The following is a 15,300-nucleotide window of genomic DNA, read 5'->3' on the forward strand; positions in this document are numbered from 1 at the left end:
GAGTGTTTAAGAGAGATGGATCAAAGGAGCCAGTCCAGCAGAGAAGGTGGCAGCAGTACCTCAGTGCAGCCTGACACGAGGGTGCACACTTCAAGAGACCTGGTAAAGGGTTATAAGGGAGAGGATGACATAAGTCTATGGTTTAAGGGGTATGAGTCTGCTCTCCACATGAACATGGTCTGTGAAGCACATTGGGGCGGGTATGTGGAAGCACTATAAGGTAGAGGGGAAGGACACTCTGACATCCTTTGGGGATTCTCAGGGACTCACCTACTCTATAATGAAGGACACCCTACTCACTAGATATGGTCTCACCCCTGAGCAGTACAAGGACAAGTTTAGGTTCTATAAAAAGAAAGAATCCCAAACTTGACTGGAATGTGTTGACTCATTATGGAGGTCGATGGATGGTTGGGTGAAGGGCAGTAAGATAACAACTTATGAGGGGCTGTACAATTTGATTGTGTGGGCGCACTTGTATAGTCTTTGTTTTCCAGAGCTGCACCAACACCTAATTGACAGCAAGCTGACTGACCCCAGAAAGCTTGTACAGGAAGTATACAGGTGGGCGAGCACAAGGGTCCAGAAGAGGTATGGGGGAGACTCAGCCAAGGTTGGTCAGGGACCTCATCATAAGAAGTGGAGGGGTAAGGGTAAACAAGAGGAGTTCTCTGTAGAGCCCCAACTTAGTTCTGAGGGTAAGGATTCTTAGTCCCACAGTGGAAAGAAACCATGGGTCTCTACAGGGAAACCTGCAGCGAAGGGTCCCAGCAAGTGCGTTGCATGTGATCAGGTGGGTCACATGAGGAGGGATCCCAAATGTCCCAAGTGGACACTGGCACCCATTTGGACTCAGTCACAGGGTTTGGCCAGTGTAGCGCGTGGGGAGGAGTTGGTTCCAGCTGGGTGGGAGCCAGCTGAGATGACCCTACTCTTACTAGGGGACAGTGATATGGTCCAGAGGACCCTGTTGCCTGAGAACACTAAGAAATACAGGCAGTGGGTGACCATCAACGGACAGAGGGTGGAGGCTCTGAGAGACACAGGAGCCAGTGTGACTAATGTGAAAAGTCACCCAGGCCCATATTCATACTTTTTGACGCAAACCTGCGTTAGCGCAGGTTTGAGTCAAAAAGTTTAGTGCCGGCTAGTGCCATTCCCGGACGCCAGCGGGGTGCCATATTTGAGAAATGGCACAAGCCGGTGCTAAGGCCCGGTTAGCATCAAAATACACAACGCTAACTGGGTAGGGGAGGCATAGGGAAAACTGGAGGTTGTGCAGGGAAGAATGGCGCTAGTCAGGTTACGGTAAAAAAAATGGCTCCACCTTGACTAGCGTATTTTTTTGGATGCACAACCCCCATGGACATGACTCCTGTCTTAGTAAAGAAAGGAGTCATGCCCCCCCAGCTCAATGGCCATACCCACCCAGGGGACTTATGTCCCCTGGGCATGGCCATTGGGCACAGTACCATGTAGGGGGCCCCAAGTTAGGCCCCCCATGGCACTTTGAAAAAAAACCTAAAAATATTTACCTAGTCTTACCTTGGATGGGTCCCCCCATCCTTAGGTGTCCTCCAGGTGTGGGTGCTGGTGGGTTGAGGTGTCCCTGGGGGCAGAGAAGGGCACCTGTGGGCTGTTTCCATGGTCTCTGACCCTGGAAAAAGGCCCACAGGTCCCCTAACGCCGGTCCTGACGCAGGAGAAAAATATTGGTGCTAAGGAGGCTCAGCACCATTATTGAAGGCATTCCTCCTCCCGTGCGTGGTTTCTGCATGGGAGGATAAAAAAGGCGCTAGGGCTTAGAGTCATTTTTTTGCCCTGGAATGCCTACCTTGCATCTCATTGACGCAAGGTAGTTTTCCGCAAGCAAAAATTACTTTAACCTCAAAATTTTGGCGCTAGACATATCTAGCACCAAAATATAAATATGGAGTTAAGTTTGAACTGGATTTACATAAAAAAATGACACAAATCTGGCGCAAACAGAGTATAAATATGCCCCCTAGTGTCTGAAGAGCAGTAGTTCCCCATGCACTTCACCAAACTGCGGAAGACAACTCTGAGCACCTGTGCAAAGTGGTGCTGGTTCCCTTTGAGTGGGGGGTGTCTCAGATTTTTTGAGGGTAGCTGTGAGTCGGATCATGCCTGTTGATTGTCTGCTTGGCATTGACCTGGAGGGTTCCCCTTGGAGTGAGGTGGAATGTAGGTCTCACTTAGAGATGTTAAGTCTGCCTGTGTGGGTGTGTGTGTCCACCTGGTCAATGGCAGCCCATCATGGTGACTAGGAGGTCCTGGAGCCTGAAAGATTGGCCCAGGTGCCTGCCAGAAGGAGGAAGGGCAAGGCGTGTGCGAATCCCACCCCAGAAGTTCCCAGGGTCCAGGAGGAGGCTGAACCTGAGGGGGAAATCCCAGAGCCTGCAGGGGAACAGGTGGCTGAACTGGGGGAGGTGTCCAATCTGATTCATTAGCAGCAGGAAGGGGTCCAGCCAGGGAAGCATTGTGTGAGGCACAGAAGACATGCCCTACTCTAGAGGGTTTGCAGCTGCAGGCTAAAGACCAGGCATTTGGCAAGGAGTCTAAATCACATTTGATTTACTGAGAGGATGGTCTGTTGCATAGTGAGCCTAAGGTTGCTGAGCATGGGGCAGCCTGTGTGCTGGTGGTAACCCAGTGCTTCAGAGCCTTCCTACTTGGTTTGGCTCATGATGTGCCTTTAGCTAGTCATTTGGGGTAGGACAAGACCTTTAAAAGGCTTGTCACACACTTTTACTGGCCCCAAATGTTCAGGCACTCTGATGTGCACTGTAGGTCAGGCAAGTGGCAAGATTGGGATGAAATGTAACTCTCCCCTCCAAACCTTTTGGCACCCCTTTGGAAGGTGTAGGTATTGACATTGTGAGACTCCTGGACCCCAAGACAGCCATGGGCACCAGGTTTATCCTGGTCTTGGTGGACCATGCCACCCTGGTACCCAGAGGCTATACCTCTTAAGTCAATCACCACCCCTGTAGTGGGCTGGGCATTGATGGGGGTTTTTACCCACATAGGTTCCCCAAGGAGGTGGTATCCGACAGGGGAACCAACTTCATATCCATATATGTGAAGTCTCTGTGGAAGGAGTGTGGGGTGACATACAAGTTCACCACTCCTCATAACCCCCAAGGAAATGGTTTGGTTGAAAGAGTCAACGGAACCTTGACGGGCATGATTATGGGCCTGTTAGAGCCCATGAGGCATAAGTGAGACGTATTCTTCCCATGCCTTCTGTTTGCTTAAAGGGAGGTGCCAAAAAAGGGAATTGGTTTAAGCCCCTTTGAGTTGTGGTACGGCTACCCTGTGAGGGGACCTCTGAGTCTGGTGAAGGAGAGCTTGGAGAAAGCCTCCAGTAAGCATCCCAGGATGTATTCAGTTACTTCCTGGCTTTCAGAAATCAGACAGCCCGCTTCAGAAAGCTTTCTCAAGAGAACCTGGAAGCAAGCCAGGAGGACATAAAATGCTGGTATGACCGGAATGCTACTCTGGTTGAGTATCAGCCTGGCTAGAAAGTGTGGATCATGGTCCCAGTGGAGCCTCGTACTCTCCAGGGCAAGGGGACTGGGCCTTTTGAGGCATTGGAGTGCAAGAGTGATGTCACCTATCTGGTGAACTTGTGGGCTCCCAGGAACCCTTTGAGGGTCCTGCATGTGAACCGCCTCAAACCTCACTTTGAGAGGTCAGAAGTCATGATGCTTCTAGCAACAGATGATGGAGTGGAAGAAGAGAGTGAGCCTCTTCCTGACCTCCTCTCTGCTTAGATGAAAGATGGATCTGTGGACTGTGTGAACCTCTCTCCCTCACTGACCAAGAGCAACAGCGGAACTGTCGCCAGGTGTTGGGACAGTTCGCCTCATTGTTTTTGTTGGTCCCAAAGGCTGCTGCCCCTGGTGCCACTCCAGAACTCAGGTTCTGTGTGGACTACTGAGGACTTAGGGGGTCATTCCAACCTCGGCGGTAAAAGGCACTTACCGCCGTGCAGAAGACCGCCATAACATCGCTGCGGCCGCGGTAAACCACCACGGTCATTCTGACCCACAACAGGCAAACCGCCAAAATACAGACATCCACAAAAGTCCGCCACACCAAAGGCCAGCGAGAAACAGGCGATGACCAGACCTCCACCGCCACGCCAACAGAAATACGCCCACACTATCACGACACACGAATCCACGCGGCGGTCTTTCAACGGCGGTATTCCATTGGCGGTACACACCGCCGCACTCAAAATACACACACATATACAAAACACAGCCACATTGGACAATTCGAAAAACACACACCTGATACACATACAAACAACACTCCCACACACCCAACACAATATAAAACACACACCCACATCACCCACAAACCCCCACTCCTAGAGATTCGTGAACACGCACAGAGATAAGAGACCTGAGCACCCTGGCGCGCAATTCACTGTCACCCAGCAATATTACCACGCACTCCAAACTACACACCAATACACATCACCACACTTAGCACCACACAATCCACCCCACACATCACCCAAACCACCCCATGGCACCGCAAAGACACCCCAGGTTTTCTGAGGCAGAACTCAGGGTCATGGTGGAGGAAATTGTACAGGTAGAGCCACAGCTCTTCGGGACACAGGTGCAGCCTGTATGTCAGTATGACATGTCTTTCCTCCATTGTCGAAAGGTCCACCAGCGGTCTGTACACGGGAAGATTTCTCCATCTCCTCGCATGTCCCAGCGGACGGTGCCTATGAAGGACAACAGCGAGCACAGAGTCACTCTACCCACAGGTACGTAACCACAGCTTGCACATAACACGATTCCCAATGCATTGAATGGCTTGTATGAGTGTCGATGCAAGGCCTAGGTATGTGTGACGCAGTAGAAAATAATGCATGTGGGCCCTTGAAATGGCAGCTGCCTGACCTGTGAAGTGCGACAATGGGATGTGAGGTCAATGCGCTGGCGTGGCACACCGTGGCGGTAGGCGGTCGAAGACCGCGGCGCAAAGCAGCATTGGTTAACATTGAACCCTATGGGTCTCAGGAGCCAATGACGATGTGCGCTGGCGGTCGCGGTACGCACCGCCGCGGTACACACCGCCGCGGGCGTGACCCCCATTTTCTGTCTGCTTAATCACTCGATACCTGATCTTCGACAGGAGAGGACCTTCACTGCAAGTGCTGCTGTGACCACGGTCTGGAAGAGACAATGGCTCATGCGACTGGGGAAAGGGCCCCTGCCTTCACTGCTCAGGAGTTGGAGAAACTCGTGGATGGGGTCCTCCCCCAGTATGCGTTACTCTACGGTCCTCCAGACCAACAGGTAAGTACACTGGGACCATGCTTTGTGGCCAATGCCTGTGTTGAGTGGGGTGGATGTAAGATGGTGGGGAGGGGAGCGATTGAGGCATGCATCAAACGACAGATGAGAGCATGTGCCACATGGCAAGGGTGGGGATGGGGGGGCCACTCACATCGAGCATGCAGAAGGTGATGATTATTCTTCTCTCCCTGTACATGTCACATAGGTCAGCGCCCACCAGAAAATCGATATTTGGCATGCCATCGCCAAGGACGTCTGGACCCTGGGGGTCCACCAGAGACGGGGCACCCACTGCCGGAAGAGATGGGAGGACATCCGACGCTGGAGCAGGAAGATGGCGGAGGCTCAGCTGGGGATGGCCTCCCAACGTGGGAGGGGTGCCCGTCGTACTTTGACCGCCCTGATGTCCCGGATCCTGGCGGTGGCCTACCCCGATTTGGATGGGCGCGTGAGGACATCACAGCAGACACAAGGGGGTGAGTACACTCAAATCCTGGTGACTTTGCGCACAGTGGAGGGGTCTGGGTGGGGGAGGAGGTCTGTGGGTATCCCTTGGCCAGGGCGATATCTGTAGGCTAGGCCCCTCTGTAAGGCATGGCCCTGTGCCCCCGCCCCCCACCTCTGTAGGGTGCCAAGTACAGCTATTCATTGCCCTGTGTCATGTATGTGAGCAGAGGTCGCCCATAGGCTTGTAGGCCATGTCCCATTGATTGCAGAGTCGACCCCAAGTGCGCGGCGTAGTGCAGGGGGCTTCTGTGTCTGTCCTGTCCACCAACGGTGTCGCCAATGCATGCACTCAACATTTCTTTATTTTTCCCCACCCCCCTTTTTTGTTGTCTTCCTGCTCATTTGTGCATTAGCATCATCAGGCGGAGGAGAAGTGGCATCGGAGCACGAGGGAGCTGCATCTCACATGGCCATGGCAGGCCATGCAACAGAATCGGAATTCACCAGTGAGACGGAGGGCGAGGGGAGCTCCACAGCGGGGACTCGTGCGGATGTCAGTGACAGCGACTCGTCCTCTGAAGGGAGGTCCCTTGTGGTGGCGGCAACATCCGTGCCCCCGCACCAACAGGTACAGCCGCCACCCAGCGCACCAGCACCGCCCTCCCAGCAGCCCCTCAGCGTTTGCCCCGTGCCCGCTCACCCAGGAAGGTGGGCATCTCCTTCGCCCCAGGCACCTCAGGCCCTGCCCCAGTCACCCCTGCTGCCCTCAGTGAGGAGGTCATTGACCTCCTGAGGAAGCTCATTGTTGGGCAGTCTACCCTTTTCAATGCCATCCAGGGTGTAGAAAGGGAGGTGCACCAGAGTAATGCATACCTGGAGGGCATTCATTCTGGTAAGGCTGCCCATCAGCGATCGTTCAACACTCTGGCCTCAGCACTGATGGCAGCAATTGTCCCTGTCTCTAGCCTCCCCCCTCCAACTTCCTCCACCCATACCCAATCCCCTGTACCTCTGCCAATCCCAGACACACCATCAGACCAGCCTGCACACACCTCAACACCCAAGGGAAGCTCAGACAGACATGAGCACCACACATCACACAAGCATTCACACAAGCAACATCCACATGCAGACATACCAACACCCACTGCCTCCACTGTGTCCCCCTCCTCCTCGTCTCCCTCCTCCCTCCCTGTCACGTCTCCACTCACACCTGCATGCACAACATCTTCAGCCACTACGCCCATCACCAGCACACACACCAGAACCCCCCGCACACGTGCAGTCACCACCCCCACTACCATTCACACGTCCCCTGTGTCCTCTCCCAGTGTGTCTGTCACCCCCTCTTCCAAGCTACACAAACGCAGGCAGCCACCCACCCAACAGCCATCCACCTCACGACAGCTCCAGCCCAAGCACCTGTACCCAAAGACAGCAGACTTCAAACTCCTACAACCACAACCTCTTCCTCCACTCCCATACCTACCACACCTACCCGTCCCTCTCTTTCTAAACTTATTTTCCTATCAAAACTTTACCTCTTTCCAACAACTCCCCCACCCCGTCCATCTAATAGGACTCCAGTCAGCACCTCAGCCACCACAAAAGCGGGCCCTGTGAAGACAGTCTGCCATGGACTGTGGAGTCCCCCACCCTCAAGGTCAGCCAGTTCAGAAGGGAGCCAAGGCACGGCCAGCCCACCCCCGCAAAAACATGCGAAGATTGTGAGTGGCCGGCGCGAGAGGCCTGCAACACCTGGGACAAAAATCCCTACCATGGCTCCGGCAGGGAGTGTGGTGCCAGCTGGCACACCGCCAAAGGTGGGGAAGGGCCACAGGCGAACAGGGAAGGCTGGGAAGGGCAGCACTGCCGACAAGACCACCAGCAGCCCAGCTGTGCAGGAGGGCCCTGCATGCCCCATCCCAGGTGGGCAGGAGGAAACCAACAGGCCCGGTACTGCAGCCCAGGAGGGCCCCACCAGGCCCATCCCAGGTGGGCAGGAAGGCGCAGCCAGCCACAGGTCAGGTGGCGAATGACCTCCACGCCATGGGCGGATCCGCTGAACTGGGCAGTCATCCGAAGCACCGCTGAACTGGGCCCTTCATCTCAAGCACTGCTCCGCTGGGCCCTTCATCTCAAGCACCACTGCACTGGGCACCGCCATCTCAAGCACCGCTGAACTGGGCACCGCCGTCTCAAGCACCGCTGAACTGGGCACCACCGTCTCAAGCACCGCTGAACTGGGCCCTTCATCTCAAGCACTGCTCCGCTGGGCCCTTCATCTCAAGCACTGCTCAGCTGGGCCCTTCATCTCAAGCACTGCTCCGCTGGGCCCTTTATCTCAAGCACTGCTCCGCTGGGCCCTTCATCGCAAGCACTGCTCCGCTGGGCCCTTCATCTCAAGCACCGCTGAACTGGGCACCGCAGTCTCAAGCACCGCTGAACTGGGCACCGCCGTCTCAAGCACCGCTGAACTGGGCCCTTCATCTCAAGCACCGCTGAACTGGGCACCGCTGTCTCAAGCACCGCTGAACTGGGCACCGCCGTCTCAAGCACCGCTGAACTGGGCACCGCCATCTCAAGCACCGCTGAACTGAGCACCGCCGTCTCAAGCACCGCTGAACTGGGCCCTTCATCTCAAGCACTGCTCCGCTGGGCCCTTCATCTCAAGCACTGCTCCGCTGGGCCCTTCATCTCAAGCACCGCTCCGCTGGGCACCGCCGTCTCAAGCATCGCTGGCCCATTAGCGGAAGGGGCAGGCTCGCATCTGTGTTGGGCAGGGCTGCACGAGGCACTCTGGGCACTAGTCCCCCTCCAGTACCAGTGGAGACTGATATTGACTTGAGAGACTGTGGCATTGCACTCCCCAGGATGGCACAGTGGGCAACCCACCCACTGATATTGACTTGAGAGACTGTGGCTTTGCACTCCCCAGGATGGCACAGTGGGCAAGCCACCCACTGTAGGGACTTGAGAGACTGTGGCTTTGCACTCCCCAGGATGGCACAGTGGGCAACCCACCCACTGATATTGACTTGAGAGACTGTGGCTTTGCACTCCCCAGGATGAAACAGTGGCCATGGAGGCCCCTCGTGGATCTGGTGTCGTGGACTCATCTGGCTGAGGTGCCCCCCCTTCCCTTCCCCCTGAGGTGCCTGTAGTTTTCCTATCTGATGCCCCTGCAGTGTTCTCTCCGTTGGAGTCCGGTATCCTGTGTGGGCTTTGCTCATGTGATTTGGGCCCAGTGGCCCACGAACAATGCCTGATACACATATCGGACTGGACAATTTATGTATATAAAGTTTTAGATGTGTGATATATTTTATACTCAGTCATACAATATATTCCAAAGTTTATAATCATTTCCTTTTGTCTTTGCATTCTTCCGGGGGATTTGGGGGGGTAACTGTGATGTGTTGCTATGCACTGATGTGTGTGTTGTAGTGGGTCCCCGTAATTTTTGCCTCCCCCCTCCCCTGTGTCGTAGGTGCAGTACTCACCGTTGTCTTCTGCGCCGGCGTTCGTGCTCCTGGTAGAGGAGCAGGAAGACAATCGCTGGGAGGATGTGGAGTTCGGGTTCCATGCTGTCCAGATTCCTCGTGGGGTGTATGGAGGTGAGCGTTTTCCGTTTGAAATGGCTGTTTCCGCCGTGTTTTTATCGGCGGGGCTACCGCCCCGGAAAAGGTGGCGGATTGGTGGGTTGTGATAGGGTGGGCGGTACATTGTCTCCCGCCTGTCTGTTGGCGGTGACCGTGGCGGGCGGTGTGTTGAAGTGGCGGTCTCTGTTGGCGGTTTCCGCCAGGGTCGGAATTGCAATTTTTTTACCGCCAGCCTGTTGGAGGTTTTGCCGCCGCTTTAACACCGACCGCCAGGGTTGGAATGACCCCCTAAATGTCATCAAGAAGACTGACGCGCACCCCATCCCCCGAACTGATGAGCTCATTAATCGGTTGGGAGCTGCCAATTTTCTCAGTACATTTGATCTAACTTCTTGGTATTGGCAGATTGCTCTAACCGAGGGGACCAAGGAGAGGTCTGCATTTTCTCCCCCTGATGGGCACTTCCAGTTCAGGGTGAGGACCTTTGGTATGGGAAATGCCACTGCCACCTTTCAGAGGTTGGTTAACTAGGTTTTGACTGGGTTAGAGGACTTCAGTGCAGCCTACCTGGATGACATTGCTGTGTTCTGCTCCAGCTGGGAAGAACACTTGCAGCACCTCTGCAAAGTGTTGGAGGCTCTGCAGAAGGTAGGCCTCACTATTAAGGCGAGTAAGTGCCAAATAGGGCAGGGTTCTCTGGTGTATTTGGAACACAAGCTGGGGAGTGGGTAGGTGGCATCCCTACAGCCAAAGATTGATATCATTCTGGCTTGGGAGCCCCCAAAAACTCAGACTGAGGTGAGAGCATTTTTAGGTCTCACAGGATACTATAGGAGGTTTGTCAATGGGTATGGCATGATTGTTGCTCCCTTGACTGAGTTAACCTCCAAAAAGCAACCCAAAAAGGTGATCTGAACTGAGGCTTGCCAGACAGCTTTTGATGCCCTGAAGGCAGCCATGTGCATGGCCCCCATACTGAAGGTGTCTGACTTCTCCATGGAGTTCATCGTGCAGACTGATGCTTCAGAGCATGGTGTGAGAGCAGTACTAGCACAGCTAAACGAAGAGGGCCTAAACCAGCCTGCAGCCTTCATCAGTGGGAGATTACTTCCAGGGAATGTAGGTGAAGTGCAATTCAGCATGAAGCTTTTGCTGTAGTCTGGGGACTGAAGAAGCTAAGGCCCTACTTGTTTGGGACTCACGTCCGGGTTCAGATAGACCACAGTTAATGCAGATGAGGGGTGAGAACCCAAAACTGTTGAGGTGGTACATTCCCTGCAGGGAATGGACTTTATGGTGGAACACTGTCCTGGAACAAAACACGCCAATGCTGATGGTCTGTCCAGATTCTTCCACCTTATTGATGAGAACTCCCATGAGAGTGTTTAGTTCTCCCCACTTTCAGCTGGGGGGGACAAATGTTAGAACTGGCATCCTTGGCGTGGTCTCTCTTGTCTGTTTTTGCCTCTGCTTCCCATTATTTGACTGTGTGCTAGACTCTGTTTTTCCTATTTTTGGTACCCTGGGCACTTTACCACTGCTGACTGGTGCTAGTGCTCCCTGTGTAAATTGTAAGTGTACTTGGATTTTCCATGATTGGCATATTTGATTTACTAGTACGTCCCCAGTAAAGTGCACTAGAGGTTCCCAGAGCCTGTAAATCAAATGCTGCCAATGGGCCTGCAGCACTGATTGTGCCACCCACATGAGTAGCCCTGTAAATATAGTTCAGACCTGCCACTGCAGTGTCTGTGTGCGCTATTTTTAAACTGCCAATTTGACCTGGCAAGTGGACCACCCTTGCCAGTCTTAAACCTTCCCTTTTTATACATGTAAACCACCCCTTAGGTAGGCCCTAGGTAGCCTCATGGTCAGGGTGTAGTGTATGTAAAAAGTAGGACATGTTCTGGTGTGTTTTGTCTTGTCCTAACAGTGAAATACTGCCAAATTTGGGTTTCATTGTTGCAAGGCCTGTGTCCCTCATAGGTTAACATGAATGCTGCCTTTAAATAGCTTTTAAGTACAGTTTCCCTTTGGGAGTAGATAGAGATGGGGAGTTTGGTATCTCTGAACTCACAATTACAAAATACATATTTTGGTAAAGTCGGTATTTTGATTGTCAGTTTGAAAATTTCACTTTTAGAAAGTGGGCATTTTTTTGCTTAAACCTTTCTGTGACTCTGCCTGCTAGTGTATTCCCTGTGTGGGTCAGACTGATAGTTGGGCTGTTAATGAATCTCTACTAGACAGTGACACAAAGGATGCTGGGGTGTAGCCTGTATATCCTGGTGGGTCATCTTGGCTAGGCTGGAGGGATGAGTGGTCCCTTACACCTGAAAGAGCTGTGCCTGCCCTCACACAATGCATTCTTCAACCCCCTGGTGTGAGACTGGAGCCAGGCCTGGGCAAGGCAGGATCTTGTGAACAACAGAGACTTCCCTTTGAAGTTTGCCTACTTCAAAGCCACAAAAGGGTTTAAGTAGTGGACCCAAAACCCCATATTGTCAGATTATTTCTGGAACCAAAAGGAACCTATGCCAAGGAGAATAGCTGAAGAACTGGATGAGGAGTACTGTCACTTTTTCTGTGACTGTGCTTTGCAGGGTTGACCTGCAGTTTTTGCTTCTGCTTGAAAGGGGACAAAGACTGGACTTTATGGTATATTCCTGCTTGAGAGTTATCTGCAAGGGCTTAGTCTGAGCTTGCCTCCTGTTTTGAAGTCTCAGGGACCCCAAAGACTTCACCAACCAGTCTCTGAGATCACTAGCTGTGGACTCTAGCTTTCCAGGTCGTGTCATTCCAGTTCCTAGGCCCCTGAAAGTGAAATCTGGTGAAATTCCCAGTGAAACGACTTTGGACGACTCCGAGCGACCTCACAAACGTGCTGCTCCAGGATACCTGCAACGCCGCCTGCACCTAAAGCTGTGGACCTTGCTGAACTGAAAAGACCCCACCAGCAATGCAGGTCCAACGTCACCACAGCTGCTAACGTCCTAAGAACTTGTGAGATAGGAGTGTTGTAGCACCGACACCCAACTCTGTTGCAGCGCTTGCAACCCTGTGGCGTGATCGCGAACTCGTGAGGTCACCCGACAGCGTCTTGACCCACCAGGCGTCGAACCTGCCTGTGGTGTGAGGGACTGACACCTCACACCAACGCCTCCTCACCTCCACCATTCCACAGCAAGGACTCAACTGCTCTCACTGATGCCTCCGCTCCTTCGCCCGCAGCACTGGAATCAGCGCAGCATAGGATCCATCGGCGCCTCGCTCCCTGACTCCGTGCACTGGCTTGTTTCTTCACTTTTGCATAAGGTACTGTACTTGGTGGGGTTCATGTGACTCCGTGACTAGCACCAGTGGCATCGCATTTTGGGAATCAACTCTGTTAACACACCGTGATAACAACAAATTGCAGCATTTGTGCTTCTAGGCACTATTTTTGTCTTTAATCCTGCAAAAGTAATATCTTTTCTAGTGTATGTGAGATTTTTATCTTATTGGTCCTGTTTCATTTAGCTAAATATTTACTATGTTACTAAGCCTGTGCAGTGTCTACTTTGTAATGTTTCCACTGTATTTCTGTGTATGTTTGTACAAATACTTTACACATTGCCTTTGGGATGAGCCTGACCGCTCATGCCAAGCTACCAAGGGGTGAGCAGTGGTTATCCAAGCGTCTATCTCCTTTACCCTGACTAAAGTAAGGGTCCCTGCTTGGACAGAGTGCAAACTGACTGCCAACCATTGACCCGATTTCTAACATCGGTCTTTTTTGGACTCCCAACATGGCCGTCCACCAAACTTGTAATGGGGCCTTAAGTCTAGCACTTCTTCTACAGCTCTTCCAAGTGAGAATCATACATTTTATCCCTCCAAAATCCAACACTTTGTATAGTTTTGCTCAGACCGGAGTGGGAATTGTACATTTGACCCCTCTGAAGTCCTACACTTTCTTTACCATTGCAGAAGCTAGAATGGGATTACTATATTTAACATTCCTAGAATCCAATCATTTTAAAAATGTGAGTTAAATAGAGTTTATAGCACTTAGGGGATGATTTATTTCCTTGCTACCCTTCACGCGCCCCTATCACCACCATGTGTATGCCGTATTTAAAAAATGGCGCACCATGACGCTTGGTAGGGGGCAACAGCGTTTTTTTTAATGTAGTCTGCAGGAGTGACACCAACATTTTGGTGCTACTCCTGCAGAGTACATAGGGGCCCATTATAAATATGTGAAGCCCCCTTTTAACGCCTACTCTGAGCAGGCGTTAAAAGTGCTGAAAAAATGGTGCAAGAAATCTCTTAGATTTTCCTGTGCCATTTTTTAGGCCCCCTTTATGCGTGACGCAGACAAAATGTGGTGCAAGGGTTTACAAAGTGGTTCAATGCAAGCATTGCACCACTTTATAAATATGGTGTGGGGAAAATGCCACTTTAGGACCCCCTTGGACTCAAAAAGATGACTCTATGGCAGCACTATGGTGGCGCTAGAGGCTCTCAATTCTCCCGCTAATTGTTTTTATTTTTCATATTTTATATTATTTGTTTTTATTTTAATGATTATACTATTCTTTTAAATGTGTCTTTGGAGTTTTACATTTCTAAAACTTTATTGATTGTCTACATTAACATATATATTATTAAATTTTCTGTATTTTATTTTTATTTTGAACTTTTGTGTGTATTTATCAGGTATATCTATATATATATATATATAAGTATATATATATATATATATATATAGTGGTAACCCCTAGGTAGTTTTATTTAGGACCTAGTTTCTAGAGAAAGAGCATTTTAGGTTTTGCTAATAACTCAAGCACCCTTTGATGAATTTTCCCAAAAATGTTCAAGAAAACACAACGCTCACTTCAGCTGCTGTCTGGAAATTTTCAAGGTGATCTATCAAGGGGCGGGACCCAGAAACAGGGGGTCCCAAAACAAATTTTCCCTGTTCATTTTTGCATAGGGATTTTGAATAGAGATGGTGTCCAAACCACTGGACGGAATTACCCCTAATTTGGCAGAAATGTAGCTTTTGGTCCAGGTAGAGCCTTTTTTGTTATTTGGTGTAATGTGTTCAGTAGTTTGTGAGAAATTAAAGGAAACCTAAATTTGTATAAACAGGTACATGATGGATTCGCAACTCCTCCCGATCTCGTGCTGAGATCTGATTGGCTGCCAACACTTCAACAAGGAAATGTTGGCAGCCATGTTGAGACTCGACTTCAGCTGAGTCCTACAAAAAAAGAATAAAAAGAGCAAAAGAGGCCTGGATACGTACAGCCTGATTTCTTAGCTCTAGTGATGGGGTCCCAAAAGGACCCTCCAGGGCTAAAAGCATATATTTTGTTTAATTGTTTTGTGGTTCAAGCCGGTGAAAATTTAAAAAAAACAAAGCATGGGAGCTGAAGCCTCCTGGTGGGCCAAGTCCTGGGGCATTGCTAATATAATGTGGGGGGCCACCTACCCCCCTCAGAGCCCAGGGACCATCACCTCCCCAGGGCTTTCATGAACTGTAAGGGGGGCCGCCAGAACCCCCACCCCGCAGCCCCAGGACTGCCACCTATCTGGGGTTGTAAATCTAATTATATATACTGCAGTTCCAAGGACCACCTCCTCCACAGAGCTATTAACAAATTGTGTGTGGGGCTGAAAGGTCCCTTTGCAGCCCCAGGAACTAATACCTACCCGGGGCTATTAACAAATTGTGTGCGGGCTGGCTGCATGGCCCCCCGCAGCCCTGGGGAGCACCACCTCCCCAGGGCTTTTAACAGATTGTGTGCAGGGGGCCACATGGTCCCACCACAGCCCCGGTGACCACCACCTGCCTGAGACAAACACTAAACAATAGAAAGGTGGTCTCTATAGGACACCCTGCAGAGCCAGGGACCACCA

Source organism: Pleurodeles waltl, chromosome 2_2 (genome assembly GCF_031143425.1).
Source record: "Pleurodeles waltl isolate 20211129_DDA chromosome 2_2, aPleWal1.hap1.20221129, whole genome shotgun sequence".
NCBI lineage: Eukaryota > Metazoa > Chordata > Amphibia > Caudata > Salamandridae > Pleurodeles > Pleurodeles waltl.